The following is a 15,032-nucleotide window of genomic DNA, read 5'->3' as shown; positions in this document are numbered from 1 at the left end:
TGGAAAAATGCATCCGCTGCCCCCGTTGTGCGGCGGAGACAACGCTAGCGTCTGTGACCTCGGCCCGACGCTAGTGTGAAAGTAGCCTTAGAAGGACGTAACACAGGGGAAGCGGCAGTGGTTTCACCCTCAGACAGATTTTGTACCCAGGGGTTCCACCCACCTACTGGGGTGCTTGGCTGCCATGTGCTTTTGCATGCTGGTGGTGCTCAGGTTGGCAGTGTTCTTGCCTCTTTTTAGCTTGATTTGGCAGATGCTGCAAATTAAAGTTCTTTTATCTGAAGGAATTTCAGAAAAAAAACTGCCATACATGACAACGCACTCTTGGCCCGTTATGTAGCCGAGTGGGGGGGGCTCTGTGGAACAGATGACCGAGTTCGCCTTCTGGTCAAACCACTACCTCTTCTTGCCTGTGAGTCACCCGCCAGGGCCGTGGGGTACTCAGTACCGGTCACAGTTAAAGGGGATGTCACAGTGGCAGCGACCCGGTCCGCGTCCCTGGGCACCCAATTAAAGGGGAAAGGTCTTTAAAGAGTTTAATAGAGTCTATATTCGTGACGCCACCTGTGGTATTTGGTCAGTAGGGACCCACACTGCTTAAAGGGGTCCTCTGGGGTGATGGTGTAACTTCTCACAGGTGAAGTAGGTCCCCAGGGCTCTCAAGGTGTATGGCACAGATGTGTGGTGGATGGTAAAGAAAAGAACCAGGACACAGGTTTGCAGTCTTTACCTGGTTTACTGATGGTAGCAGTCAGCCTCAGTCCAGGGTACCAAGTGCAGGGGTAGCTGTGGTCCGGCCAGTTTGGAGGCAATAGGGGATCTCTCTCCCAGGTAAGCCTTTCCTACTTGCGCTAGTTGGCGAGGTCCCTGCTGCTTGTAGCTTGCTGGCAAAGTCCCCTCTCTACTGTCCTAAAACAGATGTCTGCACGGTAGGCAGTGTGAGCCGTTTTATAGGGTCTCTATCATGACCCGCGCTCTCAGGTTACTGCTTCACCTCAGACTTGGTGTGGGCAATTAACGTACAGTCCTATGCCCTCCGGTTCTGTCACGCGTCCTGGAGAACACAACCTCGGGCTCCCAGTGCCTGTTTTCTGTGCTCTGGCTCTGAGGGTGTCCAGTCGCTGTTCCCCTCTGAGCCCCTTCTCTTCCACTCTGCTCCTTTCCTCTCAAGCTCCACTGCATTCCAACCCTTCAGGTTTACTTCCTTCCCTGGAGCTGCAGCTAAATCCTGGCTGCCAGCTCCACTGTCTGCTCTCTCAGACTTCCTTCTCTCTTCAGTGTCTCTGAACTAACTAGCTCCTCCTCCGTCCCCACTGACAATTAGAGGTGGACATGAAACAGGTCACATGACCTCCTTTTGTCTTTGTAGTGGATTTGGTTAGGAGCATGTCCCGAAAGGTAACTTTAGCTTTGCGGTACCCATTCTTGATACATCTATTGCTGTATCCCCTAAATTTGAACTGCTGCTTCAGATCATTAGATTGCAATTCGAATCAGGTGTTAGTGGAACAGATCCAACGGGTTCTCAGGAATTGGCCAACCGGAATGGCACTGATGACTGGTCGAATATGTGCTGAAGACACGTGTACACTTCATACACACGTGTCCTCTCCGTACGCCTCATACACATGCGGCTCCGCTCAGTACACCTCGTACACACACAGCCCCGCTTCTCACACTTCGTACACTTGCGGCTCCGCTCCATACACCTCGTACCCCCACGGCTCTGCTATGTACACTTCATACACCTGTGGCTCCGCTCCGTACACCTCATACACACATGGCTCCGTTCCGTACACCTCGTACACCTGCGGCTCCACTCCGTACTCCTTGTAGACACGCGGCTCCGCTCCGTACACACACGGCTCTGCTACAGCCACACTGTAAACCCCTCCTGACCCCCATCATCCAGCACCATGACAACTAGCACTGCTTTCCTGCATACCCTGAGGCCCCTGATCATGTGACCCCTGACTCCTCCCATCTTGTGACCTCATCACAGGTTCTGTGTGCACAGAATAGCCGTATACGTGGTGTGTGCCTGTGGCTCAGCAGGTGGAGGTAGGTGGTGGAGGCTCATTATTCTCTATGTGGATTATTTATCCCTCTTCCTTCTATATCGCCTCCATACTCCGCAGCACTGTACACACATTATCATCACACTCACTATAGTCCTTATTCACACCTGTGCTTCCTTTCTGTGTCTGTGCACTGATTGCATTTTCCTTTTTGCCTCCAGACAGTAATGTCCTCCCCTTTGTACTGGCCACTGTAATATTGCTCCCTTCTTCCTCCACATGATAATATTCCTCTATTAACCTGCACGCAGCCATATTTCCATCTATGAGCCCCTAAATAGTATTAACCCTTTTCTGACATCGGGCGTATATTTACGCAGATGTTGGACTCCCTCCCTTTAGCCAACATCTTTCCTGGCACGTCAGCTGTTTTGGACGTTTAACTTCCGCTTCCGGCCATGGGGCCAGAAATCTGACCACCGGTGACCCCCGTCACGTGATCGCGGGTCACCGGTTCATTGGCAGGACAACCAGAATGCTCCTGGAGACCTCTATGGTTGTCACAGCCAGCTTGCTGTGAGCGCCGCCCGGTGGTCGGTGCTCATAACAAGTGAGTAAGGCTACTTTCACACATCAGGTTTTTGTTTTTAGGTACAATCCGGCAAATTTTTGAAAAAACGGATCCGTTGCAAATAGTGAAAAACTAATGCGACGGATCCGTTTTTCTGCTGGATCCGTTTTTGTGTTTTTAACCCGGGGATACAGTGACTTCCTGTTCCGAGAGAGAGATTCACAACTCTATGAGAAAAAAATAGAAAAAAAAGGATCCGTTTTTTGAAAAAATTGCTGGATTGTGCCTGACGCCAAAAACCTGATGTGTGAAAGTAGCCTAATTCTAGTACATAGAGGCGATCTGATCATCGCCTCTATGTAGCTGAGCAGATCGGGTTGTGGCAGCTTCTAGTCTTCCATGGAGGCTATTGAAGCATGCCAAAAGTAAAAAAAAAAAAATGTAAAAAAAATATAAATGTTCAAATGACCCCCCTTTCGCCCCATTCAAAATAAAATAATAATAAAAAAATGAAACCTACACATATTTGGTATCGCCGTGTTCAAAATCGCCCGTTCTATCAATAAAAAAAACAAAACATTAACCTGATCGCTAAATGGCGTAGCGAGAAAAAAGTAAAAATGCCAGAATTAAGTTTTTTTGGCCACTGTGACATTGCATTAAAATGCAATAACGGGCGATCAAAAGAACGTATCTGCACCGAAATGGTATAATTAAAAACATTAAAAAATAAGCCCTCGCCGACCCCAAGATCATGAAAAATGGAAACGCTACGGGTATCGGAAAATGGCACAATTTTTTTTTTCTTTTTAGCAATGTTTGGAATTTTTTTTCACCACTTAGATAAAAAAGAACCTAGACACGTTTGGTGTCTATGAACTCGTAGTGACCTGGAGAATCATAAAGGCAGGTCAGTTTTAGCATTTAAACCCTTACTGACATCGGACGGGATAGTACGTCCGATGTCAGGTCCCCTGCTTTGATGCAGGGCTCCGCGGTGTTTTGAACAGCTGACATGTGCCCGCAATAGCGGCGGGTGAAATCACGATTCACCCGCCGCTATTAACTAGTTAAATGCCGTTGTCAAACGCAGACAGCAGCATTTAACTACCGCATCTGGCCGGCCGGGCGGCCGGAAATGACGGCATCGCCGACCCCCGTCACATGATCGGAGGTCGGCGATGCTTCTCCATTGTAACCATAGAGGTCCTTGAGACTTCTATGGTTACTGATCGCCGGTAGCTGTGAGCGCCACCCTGTGGTCGGTGCTCACAGCACACCTGATTTTCTGCTACATAGCAGCAAACAGCAGATCGCTGCTATGTAGCAGAGGCGATCGTGCTGTGCCTGCTTCTAGCCTGTGTTCTAGCTATTGAAGCATGGCAAAAGTAAAAAAAAAAAAAGTTAAAAAAAATGTGAAAATAATAAAAAAATATAAAAGTTTAAATCACCCCCCTTTCGCCCCAATCAAAATAAATCAATAAAAAAAAATCAAATCTACACATATTTGGTATCGCCACGTTCAGAATCGCCCGATCTATCAATAAAAAAAAAGCATTAACCTGATCGCTAAATGGCGTAACGAGAAAAAAAAATTGAAACGGCAGAATTACGTTTTTTTGGTCGCCGCGACATTGCATTAAAATGCAATAACGGGCGATCAAAAGAACATATCTGCACCGAATTGGAACAATTAAAAACGCCAGCTCGGCATGCAAAAAATAAGCCCTAAACGACCCCAGATCATGAAAAATGGAGACGCTACGAGTATCAGAAAATGGCGCAAATTTTTTTTTTTTTTTTTTTTTTTTAGCAAAGTTTTGAATTTTTTTTCACCACTTAGGTAAAAAATAACCTAGTCATGTTAGGTGTCTATGAACTCGTAATGACCTGTAGAATCATAATAGCAGGTCAGTTTTAGCATTTAGTGAACCTAGCAAAAAAGCCAAGCAAAAAACAAGTGTGGGATTGCACTTTTTTTGCTATTTCACCGCACTTGGAATTTTTTTCCCGTTTTCTAGTACATGCCATGGTAAAACCAATGATGTCGTTCAAAAGTACAACTCGTCCCTCAAAAAATAAGCCCTCACATGGCCAAATTGACGGAAAAATAAAAAAGTTATGGCTCTGGGAAGGAGGGGAGTGAAAAACGAACACGGAAAAACATAAAATCCCACGGTCATGAAGGGGTTAATAAACCTATTAAAAAAGCCAAACAAGTGTGGGATTGCACTTTTTTTAAAAATTTAACTGCACTTGGAATTTTTTACCCATTTTTTAGTACACGACATGGTAAAGCCAATGGTGTCATTCAAAAGTGCATCTCGTGCCATAAAAAAAAGCCCTCACATGGCCATATTGGTGGAAAAGTAAACAAGTTATGGCTCTGGGAAGAAGGGGAGCGAAAAACGAAAATACAAAAACCCCTTCGGGGGTTAAGGGGTTAATGCCACTTTGTGCCCCCATATATCTGTAATGTCCGCTATGTTCCCCCGTATATTAGTAATGCCACCTATGTGCCCCCATATATTAGTAATGTCATCTATGTGCCCCCCATATATTAGTAATGCTAGCTATGTGCCTCCATATATTCGTAATGTCACCTGTGTGTCCCCATGTAATTAGTAATGTCACCTATGTGCTCCCATATACTGGTCATTCCATTTCAAGCAAACCAGTACAATTTTCCTCTGTTTTGTTCTCTGATAATAGTGTGTGACACAATGCAAAATGTGTTGAAAAACAAATTCTCTATACTTTATTTTTTTTATTAATTTACTAAGTTTTGAAAAAATTGTGAATTTCTGTGTTTCCTGATAACTGAGGCCAGAACAAAGATCCACTCAGAACTGTTCAAGCTTCCACCGGATATGTCACAAGAATATCTTTGTTAACGTTTTACACATGCGGACACAAACACAACATTTTAAAAAGCATTTCCAAAAAATCAAAGAGGATATACAATTTTCAAAGAATTATATGTGCTTTATATGCTCCTAGCCACATCTGTACCAAAATTCATGTTGGGATTTCAAAGGGATCATAAATCAAAAAATAACTATATGAACAGCGTCAAATTGAAAATATCGAATTCAGATCTGCTCAGCCTGTGGTCTGAAAGTGTAGAGTCTATAGTTTCCAAATAAAATATAAAGAAAAAAGTTTCATGACTAGTCCTGATCATAAACCAGGAAATCATTAGATAAATCTATAGTGGATACAGTTAAAGATTTTTATAATAGTGATGATGTGAGATGAATTATACCCTTTCAAGGAAGACTGTGTGTCTATGTAAGCAGGTGGACGGATGCAGTATCGCAGGAAATGCAGAACCAGTTCTAACACAGTGTGATTTAATTTATAACAACAGTAAACTCCTTGCATCTCGATAACAGATAATTAACAGTAGAATTATAGTATAACACAACAGTCTTATGATCACTTATCGTGACTTCTCTGCATGCAGTCTGATGGGAGTTGTAATACCGGCAGCGGCCGGCACGGCGTCCTCAGGCGCAACCTGCCAACAAACAGTCCGGCTTCTGGCAGCAACAGGCGGTCACCAGTTTTGCCCGTTGAGCCCTTAGTCCATCAATCTTTAACGCCGAGGTAGGAAGTGCCGTAGAAGTCTCTGCCCGGTGCGTGCTCCGCTGCTCGCCTGCCAAGGATGGGGAACACACCTCACGATTCTGCATCTGGCACTCGCTTCTCATTGCGAGTACCGCACACTGTTTGGCTGAGCGCCCGACACTCTTCGCACTCACTGACTCTCAGAGGCCCTCACATAACCTGTGCCGAGGAGCGGCTGCATACTCTCTCTCGCTGCGGAGCGCGGTACACCACTGCTTCCTCTCCCTGCCAGCGGGAAACTCTGCTCTTTTTCCACACTTCCTTTTCTCCTCTCCGTTTCGCCACACAACCTCTCACCAGGTCATGGAACCTGTCCGGTTCTCCATTCTTTCCCTTTGGCAACACTGGTTGTAGCCTTAACAGTTCCGGCCCTGGCCTTACGCAAGTACCCGCAGCCTGGTCTTCCTACTTGCATCTATGAAAGTAAACGGTAAGAAAACTTATGTCCATATGATGCTTCTTCTTGCTAATTTGACAGAGACCTATAATTTTTTTTTAAATTAAACTTCTGCCAAAATAGGATTTTCACAATGTGCTGAACTGCGACCTAAGAATTGTGTATGGCTGGTGGTAGTAGTGCACACTCAGTGTGCATATGTACTTCAAATTCCAGAGACAAAGAGCAGGGCAAGGTCCTTATCTCAGGCCGGGAGGTCTACTAAAGTTATACAGAACTTTACCCCAGTGGGGGCAGAAGGCCTAATTAAAGGAGATTAAGTTAAGGTTGGATTCCTTATCTTAGATGAACAGAATTTAAGGAAACAATTGTCTATACTAAAGAGGAAGTTGCAGTGTCATCAAACTACCACACAAGTTCTCCTACGGAGATCTGAAGATGCAGTGCCACAGTAAGGAGATTGTGGCCCTCATCGAATGAACATTGAGATTACCAGTGAGGAGTCGTACTGATGCACCTCAGCCAGTGCGGTCCTCACAAATCAACTGGGAGCTGTGAGTAGCTCTGAGGGGCCGTAGTCTTGACACGTATGGTCCCCACAGGGATGGCAGGCCTTCCCATAATGGTTTGCTGGACTGCTGTAGCTTGTAACAAAAGTTTTGTACCGCCAAATGTAACCGGATAGGTCCTGGCTCAGCATAATGCAGAAGAAGCATTAATAAAATGTTGTGCCTGCTATCTGATGTTCCGTATTTTGGGGATTATAAGACACACTTTTTTTCCTCCTGAAATGTGGAAGAAAATGGGGTGTGTGTCTTATAGACTGGATGTACTGGCTCTGGCTTTGATGAGGAGGTGGAGGAGTGACATTGGTGGGGCAATGGGTCACAGAGGCAGGAGCCAGCTGCTGCAGCTAACTCCTGTCCTGTTCTAAAGAGAAATTAATATTCACTGCAATCCACGCCCATGGGCGTGGGGGGACAATTAATAATCATTCCTCTTTAATAGCATCCTAGTATGATTGGCCCCCATCCCCGTCCTGGTATGCGTGGCATCATTCTTATCCTGGTATGATTGGCTCCCATCCCCATCCTGGTATGCATGGCACCATCAGAAAACATTTTAAAAAACAAACCATTACACTTTCCTGCACTCCCTCGCAGTATCTTGTTTCAATGCCAGCAGCTGCTTTATGCTTGTAAGTATCGCATGGCAGGGACGTTATGCGCTGCTTGCAAGCCAAATGGCAGCTGCCGGAATACTCACTGCTCTGCACGCCGGGACTGTGTGCGTGGAGAGCAGTGAGTATTCATCGCTCTTTAATAGCACATGGGAGTGGAATGCAGTGAATATTCATTTCTCTTAAGTAGCTTCACATGTAACTGCCGGCAGCTGCAGGAAGGCTTGTCTTCCTGTTGACAATACCCCATAGATTTTCTAACTTAAGGCGAGTGTGCTGGCCAATCAAGCACAGTGATACTGTTGTTTTTAAAGGAGGTATTGGTACTTTTGGCAGCCCTGGAAGCCGTCCAACTAAACCTCAGAGAACCGAAAACTGTGAATAGTTAACTGTTTGTTTTCCTGTTTTGCTGCTTTAAACCCATTCAGGGTTATGTCTCTTAAAGGGATCCCTTTGTTGACCCGGGATCCCTACTGTTTCCAGTTTGCCAAAGTTTATTTTAAAAGAACTGCAGAATCCTGAACTGCGCATGATCACAAACCGTTGCTGTACATAGTTTGCACCTTCTTAAAGGTGCTCCCTACTGGTTTTACAAAAAAAAGAGCTTTTTGAAGAGACTGTTCCTGATTACAGCGCGGAAGTTCTTGCTTTAAACAGACTTGCAAATTGATAGTTTGCACTACCTCGGAAGAGACTTGGTTTCCTCTTAAAGGGGATGTTCATTTGTTGCACATAGTCGAAACATGATAATGTTGCCTTAAATAGTTAGACAGTGATAATGTTTTACATAGTGATAGTATGTAGCTAGGAATAGAAATGTCTTATAATGTTCTTGAATAAAATCGAAGTTAAAGTAATATTGGAATTGCTGAGAGAAAAGCTAAAAGAAAGATGCAGTAGGCCCGTAGGGGTAGACAGACAGTCCTGCATACGTGAAAGTGAGAGAAATAAAGGAAATGTTGATTTGCACTTTTGAGTTTTATAGCATGCCTTTAGTGGGTACACGCCCTTAAAGGAAAAGTACTGTTTTGTATTTGCACTTAGTAGATAGCATACCTGTATGGGTAATAACAGTTATTTATAGTTAGTTAATTAATAGGTGTTATTTAAAAATTATAAGCACAATGTAAATATGTTTTTGTTTGCAACGTTCAAGTGTTCTCACCTCCCATAAAGGGAAGCATTGTTATATTTACAGCACTCCAAAAATGTTGTATGTCTTTTGCTAACATGTATTGTTGTTCTTCTTTTCCCTGTCTGGGAGAACTGGATTTAACGGGGGGGTGGGGGGGGGGAGCGCAGCGCCCCAGAGTCCTGGTCGTTGCAGTATTGTCGCTCTTCTACCAGGGGGAGTGATGGTACGTCTGATGGTACTAAAGGAATTCACCTGACCAGGTATCACAGTCACACACTACACCTCACACTCCGGCCACCAGGGGGAGCAAAAGGTTCTATCTATTAGGCCACTCCTCACACTCGGGTAAAACTGGGGGTTGGATAGGAAGTTAGTCAGAAAGCTGCCTGGGTGAGACCCAGAGAAGACCTGTCAGGCAGACAGAGAGAGAGGAGGAACATCTGAGCTGCAGACAGAGGTCCCTGTCAGGGGTGGGATCCTGACAGAGACATAGCAAGAGATAGAACATTATGGAGCTGCGCCTGCACCTCATTGCGGCAGCATCCTAAGAAAGGACAAGAAGCGAAGTATATTGTGGAGAAGTGAGAAACGAGATCACAGCACAAGGAGATAATTCCAGGAGGAGTCCTACCTTAAGATCGGCAACATCCTTCTGAGGCGCGTAGCCGGTGGCCAGAACACCGAGGGAGTAATTGGCTCTACGCATTACTTCGAAACACGGCAGGACAGTTAGTTCCAAGTTGGCTGCCCAAACTTTAACCTAATGAAGACAACGGAGGCAAATTGTGGGAGAGGGGTGTCTCTAGGGTCCCTATAAAATAGCTCCAGGCCTACCCCGTCATACGGGTCGTCCTAGCCATACCATCTGGGGGACGGAGAGAGAACATCAGAAATATACACAAGAGTTGTGAGGACTATCCCGTGGTGCTCAGCAGGGAGGTACTACAACACACATGTGCTAGTAGGAAGGCTACTGATTTCCACCTGCAAAGGGAACTCTGGATGTGCCTTCGGACCGGCCGGACTTAGCCTGCCCTGTGAACGGTACTCTGGACTGTGGCGCTGAAGTCTTCAGTAATAGGTAAAGAGACTGCAACCTTTGTGTCCTCGTTATTCATCGCGCCTTACAACATCCACCATTACCACCTACTCTTCAAGGGAAGCCCTGGGGACATACTTCACCTGTGGGAAGGTATAACATCTAGCTGCCATTCCATCACCCCAGCGGACCCCTAGCAGCGTCGGTCACCCTGACCGAACACCACAGGTGGCGTCACGAACACTTGACAAACTACACCTTTAATTGGGCGCCCCTTAGCAGGGCCACGGACCGGGTCGGGCCGCCGTGACATCCCCAGAACCGAGACAGAGGGACCCGGTACCGAGTACCCCACTGCCCTGCGCCTGGGGGCGATCCACTTGTAAGTAGCGCATGGCAGGGATGTCATGCGCTGCTTGCAAGCCAAATGGCAGCTGCCGGAATACTCACTGCTCTGCACGCCGGGACTGTGTGCGCAGAGAGCAGTGAGTATTCATCGCTCTTAATAGCCCATGGGAGTGGAATGCAGTGAATATTCATTTCTCTTAAGCAGCTTCACACGTAACTGCCGGCAGCTGCAGGAAGGCTTGTCTTCCTGTTGACAATACCCCATAGATTTTCTAACTTAAGGCAAGTGTGCTGGCCAATCAAGCACAGTGATACTGATGTTTTTAAAGAAGGTATTGTGTTGTGATTCGGTTCGTGGGCTCCCCCGGTGGTCTCTTGTGGTACTGGTGTCCTGCAAGCTTTGCCTTCTCAGTTCACCTGTTCCTATCAGGATGTGGGAGTATCCTATTTAACCTTGCTCCTCAGTCATTCTAATGCTGGCCATCAATGTATCCAGAATGATTCTGTTGCATGTTCCTGCTCCCAGTTTTCTGCTCAGCTAAGTTGGACACTTTAGTCCTTAAGTCTATTTTTGTATGTTTTGTCCAGTTTGCACTTATGTGAATCTCTGCAGCTGGAAGCTCTTGTTGGGCTGAAATTACCACTCCAGTGGCATGAGTTGTCACATGAGTTAAGGTAATTTCAGGATGGTGTTTTGAAGGGTTTTGCAGCTGACCGCGAAGTCCTCTGTTGTATCTTTCTGCTATTTAGTTAGCGGGCCTCTCTGTGCTAAATCTGCTTTCATACTACGTGTGTCTTTTCATCTGCTCTCACCGTTATTATATGTGGGGGGCTGCTATCTCCTGTGGGGACATTCTCTGGAGGCAAGCCAGGACTGTGTTTTCTTCTACCAGGGGTAGTTAGTTCTCCGGCTGGCGCGCGGCATCTAGAGACAACGCAGGAATGCCCCCTGGCTACTTCTAGTGTGGTGTGTAGGTTTAGCATCGCGGTCAGCTCTAGTTTCCATCACCCGAGAGCTTGTCCGTTTATTCTATGCTTCTGATGTTTCCTTGCCATTGGAAACCATAACAGTATTGGTACTTTAGGCAGTGTAGACAGGTACCAAGTCCTGCTGGAGAATGAAATTTCCATCTCCATAAAGCTTGTTGGCAGAGGAAAGCATGAAGCTAAAATTTCCTGGTACACGGCTGCCCTGAATTTGGTCTTGATAAAACACACTGGACCTACACCAGCAGATGATATGGCTCCCCAAACCATCACTGATTGTGGAAACCTCACACTAGACCTGAGGCAGCTTGGATTGTGTGCCTCACCACTCTTCCTCCAGACTCTGGGACCTTGATTTCCAAATGAAAATGAAAAATGAAATGCAATATTTACTTTCATCTGAAAACACCTTGGACCACTGAACAACAGTCCAGTTTGTTTTCTCCAGGTAAGACGCTTCTGGCATTTTCTATTGCTCATGAGTGGCTTGACACAAGGAATGCGACAGCCCATGTCCTGATATGTCTATATGCAGTGGCTCTTGAAGCAATGACTACAGCAGCAGTCCACTTCTTGTGAATCTCCCCAAATTTTTGAATGGCCTTTTCTTAACAATCCTTTCAAGGCTGCGGTTATCCTAGTTGCTTGTGCACCTTTTTTCTACCACACTTTTTCCTTCCAGTCAACTTTCCATTAATATGCTTGGATACAGCACTCTGTGAACAGCCAGCTTCTTTAGCAATTATCTTTTGTGGCTTACTCTCCTTGTGGAGTGTGAAAATGACTGGCTTCATGACATCTGTCAAGTCAGCAGTCTTCCCCATGATTGTGGAGCCTACTGAAACCGACTTACAGATCTTTTAAAACGCTTAGGAAACCTTTACAGATGTTTTTTGTTAATTATTCTAATTTACTGAGATAATGACTTTTGGTTTTTCATTGGCTGTAAGCCATAATCATCAACATTAACAAAAATAAACACTTGAACTAGATCAATCTGTTTGTAATGACTCTATATAACATATGAGTTCCTCTTTTTGTATTGAGGAACTGAAATAAATTAACTTTTTGATATTCTAATTTTGTGGGAAGCGGCTGTGTGTGTGTATGTATATATGTTATGCACGTGAATTAACTAACATTGTGCAGTGACTCTGTTTTCTCAATATTGGCAGATATTTCTGGTTGTTAAAACTGTGATTTTTTTTTCACTTTAAAGGGCCACTGTCACCCCCTCCAGCCGTTATAAACTAAAAGAGCCACCTTGTGCAGCAGTAATGCTGCATTCTAACAAGGTGGCTCTTTTAGTTTTTGCTTCTGTTATTCCCTCAAAGCGTTTTATAATTTTCCTCAAATACCTGTCTTTGTACCTGGAGGCAGGTCTGAAGCCTCCTCTGTGAAGCGCCCAACTGCCGTCACTCATCTCTTTTGGGGCGATGGTCGCCGCCCCCTGCGCATTGTTCTTCTTAAATCCGGCGCCTGTGCTGTGCGTGCCTGCCTGGGGCAGGCGCAGTGTTCATTGGCCGTCATAGCTCAGATGCCGGGTGCCTGAGTGCGCCTGTGCGGGCAGTGCGGCCACCCTGTTACTGAATCCCCGCCCCGCACTGTGTTATGCATTATGCACAGTGCGGGCTGGTATACCTGTGCAGATTCCTACACAGACCGACGCTGGAAGGCGGGGAACCTGGGGGAGTGTCTGACAAGCGCAGTGCGCATGCCCAGGAATCCTAGCCCCGTCGCGATCGCTGTGATTGACTGTTCAATTCTGAAAAGCCAATCACAACCTTTCTCATTGTTTCAGCCAATCAGATTGGCTGAAACAGTGAGGTTCCAGGCTAGGATCGAGCAACAGAACCCAGATTGATGCGTTCGTCGATTGCATCGATCGCGCCAATCGCAGGTAACAGCAGCAGTATTACCGCGCTGTGCCCTGCCGGTACCAGCCTGGATGTGTGCTGTAATAGCACCGATCCTAGGCCAGAGCCTAGGTCAGGCCCAGAAGGAGCTGATTGGCGTGATCGATCTCATCGTCGATCGTGCCAATTACAGGGCACAGCTGCGGTCACAGTGTGACCGCTCTGTGCCCTGCTGGTGACCTGGTAGTTGCCATGGTCACCAGGGCTAGCAGTCATTGGTGGGATCGATGTGATGATTCGATCCCACCAATGACCGGTCACATCATCGGTGTGACTGCTCTGTGACCTGTCTGTCACTTGCCTGTGACCTGTCTGACTGCTCTGCAGGGGTCCTCACTCTAGCTGAGGATTCCTGCAGAGCAATCACACAGCCAGAGCTCCTCCTGTGCTGGGTACTGTGGTGCCACAACAGCCTGTAACACCACAATCCCTGCTGAAGACAGAAGAAAGAGACTATTACTGTAAGCGTTATCCTTGATCCCTGCCCGATCTCTCTTCATCCACCCCAATTCCCCCCCTTCCCCTGCCCCCTCTTTTTACCCCCCTCCACCCCCCTTTGCGACGCTTCTGTGTGCACTCTTAGCAGCTGCCGTATTTTGATAAATGACGCAGTTCACTTATAAGGGCTCATGCCCTGTTTGTCTTTATTTTTATCACCCCCCTCCTTGTGCCACCCCTGTGCGCACATCCAGCAGCTGCCAAATTTTGATAAGTGACGCAGTTCATTTATCAGAGCCTGTGCCTGCTGTTTTCCTTTTTTTTTCACCCCCCCCCCCCCCCGTGCGCACATCCAGCAGCCGCCGAACTTTGATAAGTGAAACAGTTCACTTACCAGAGCTAGGGCATGCTGTTTTAGACACTTATTTTCGCCATCTCCATGTGCACATCCAGCAGCTGCCAAATTTTTATAAGTGACGCAGTTCACTTATCAGAGCTAGGGCCTGCTGTTTTAGACTTTTCTTTTCACAGGTATTTTTTTCTCCCTATTTGGTCTTTTAGCTTTTTCTTTTCAGAATAGTTTGCACCAATCACTATCCCCCACACACATACAAAAAAAAATGTCCCGCTCGTCACGTTCATCCCAACAGCGCTATTCATTGGAGGAGGCATAGGAGGCTTTCTTTGCCTCCGACACTGATAGCGAGGATGAGGATCCCACTTTACTTTTCCGATTCTTCATCCTCTTCCACCTGCTCATCTTCCTCCTCGGTTCCTGCAGAACCACCACGCAGACACCCCAGGACAGAGGATGAGGCAGCACCCGCCATTCCAGAACAGGAACCAGCGCAGCCCATTGCGGACCCTGTGTGGACCTTGCCCCTGAAAATTACGAGCCACTGATTCCTGATTTTGTGGCAGAATCAGGAAGCAAGTTTGCCACCACTGGCCTCACAGAAATAGACTTCTTCAGTCTTTTTCTCTGAGGATTTTGTTAACCCCATGGTGGAGCAAACTATTTTGTACTCTCGTCAATTTTTGGCGCAAAACCCCGGTTCATCATATTCTAACTGGTCTGCTGTAGACGCAGTTGAAATGATGCAGTTTTGGGGCCTGGTCCTCCACATGGGGATCCTGGAGAAGCCAGAACTTCGGCAATATTTGAGTGTTGATATTTTATATACCCCAGTGTTCCGAATGGTCATGGCCCGGACACGTTTTGAGGCCATCAACTAATTCCTGCATTATAACGATAATGCACAGTGTCCCTCATGAGATGACCCTAATTTTGACCGTCTGTTCAAAGTTCGACCGGTCATCGAACGCTTCAACAAAAAGTTTGCTGATGGGTACGTGCCCCAAAGGGACATCTG

The 15,032-nt window shown here is 46.4% G+C and overlaps 2 protein-coding genes across 4 annotated transcripts in view; one reads left to right on the top strand and one right to left on the bottom strand.

Moving 5' to 3' along the window:
• The window catches only part of LOC143764698 (uncharacterized), a 103,896-nt gene extending 102,640 nt beyond the window's left edge, over positions 1-1,256 (bottom strand). Inside the window, exon 1 of the mRNA XM_077250549.1 lies at positions 731-1,256. The gene's annotated coding sequence lies outside the window, so the exon portion shown is untranslated. The remainder of the gene's footprint in view (positions 1-730) is intronic.
• Positions 1-15,032, top strand: part of LOC143764694 (uncharacterized) — a 103,593-nt gene that overhangs the window by 51,894 nt on the left and 36,667 nt on the right. Inside the window, exon 1 of one of the 3 annotated variants that reach the window (XM_077250537.1) lies at positions 1,947-2,061. The exons of 1 other annotated variant lie outside the window; for it this stretch is intronic. The gene's annotated coding sequence lies outside the window, so the exon portion shown is untranslated. Of the gene's footprint in view, positions 1-1,946; positions 2,062-4,625; positions 6,650-15,032 lie in introns of those variants that run through there. One more of the 3 variants, XM_077250536.1, reaches the window with a different exon arrangement.

This window comes from Ranitomeya variabilis, chromosome 4 (assembly GCF_051348905.1).
Source record: "Ranitomeya variabilis isolate aRanVar5 chromosome 4, aRanVar5.hap1, whole genome shotgun sequence".
Classification (NCBI taxonomy): domain Eukaryota; kingdom Metazoa; phylum Chordata; class Amphibia; order Anura; family Dendrobatidae; genus Ranitomeya; species Ranitomeya variabilis.
The sequence above is the reverse complement of the archived record's forward strand: the minus strand, read 5'-3'. Positions and strand labels throughout refer to the sequence as shown.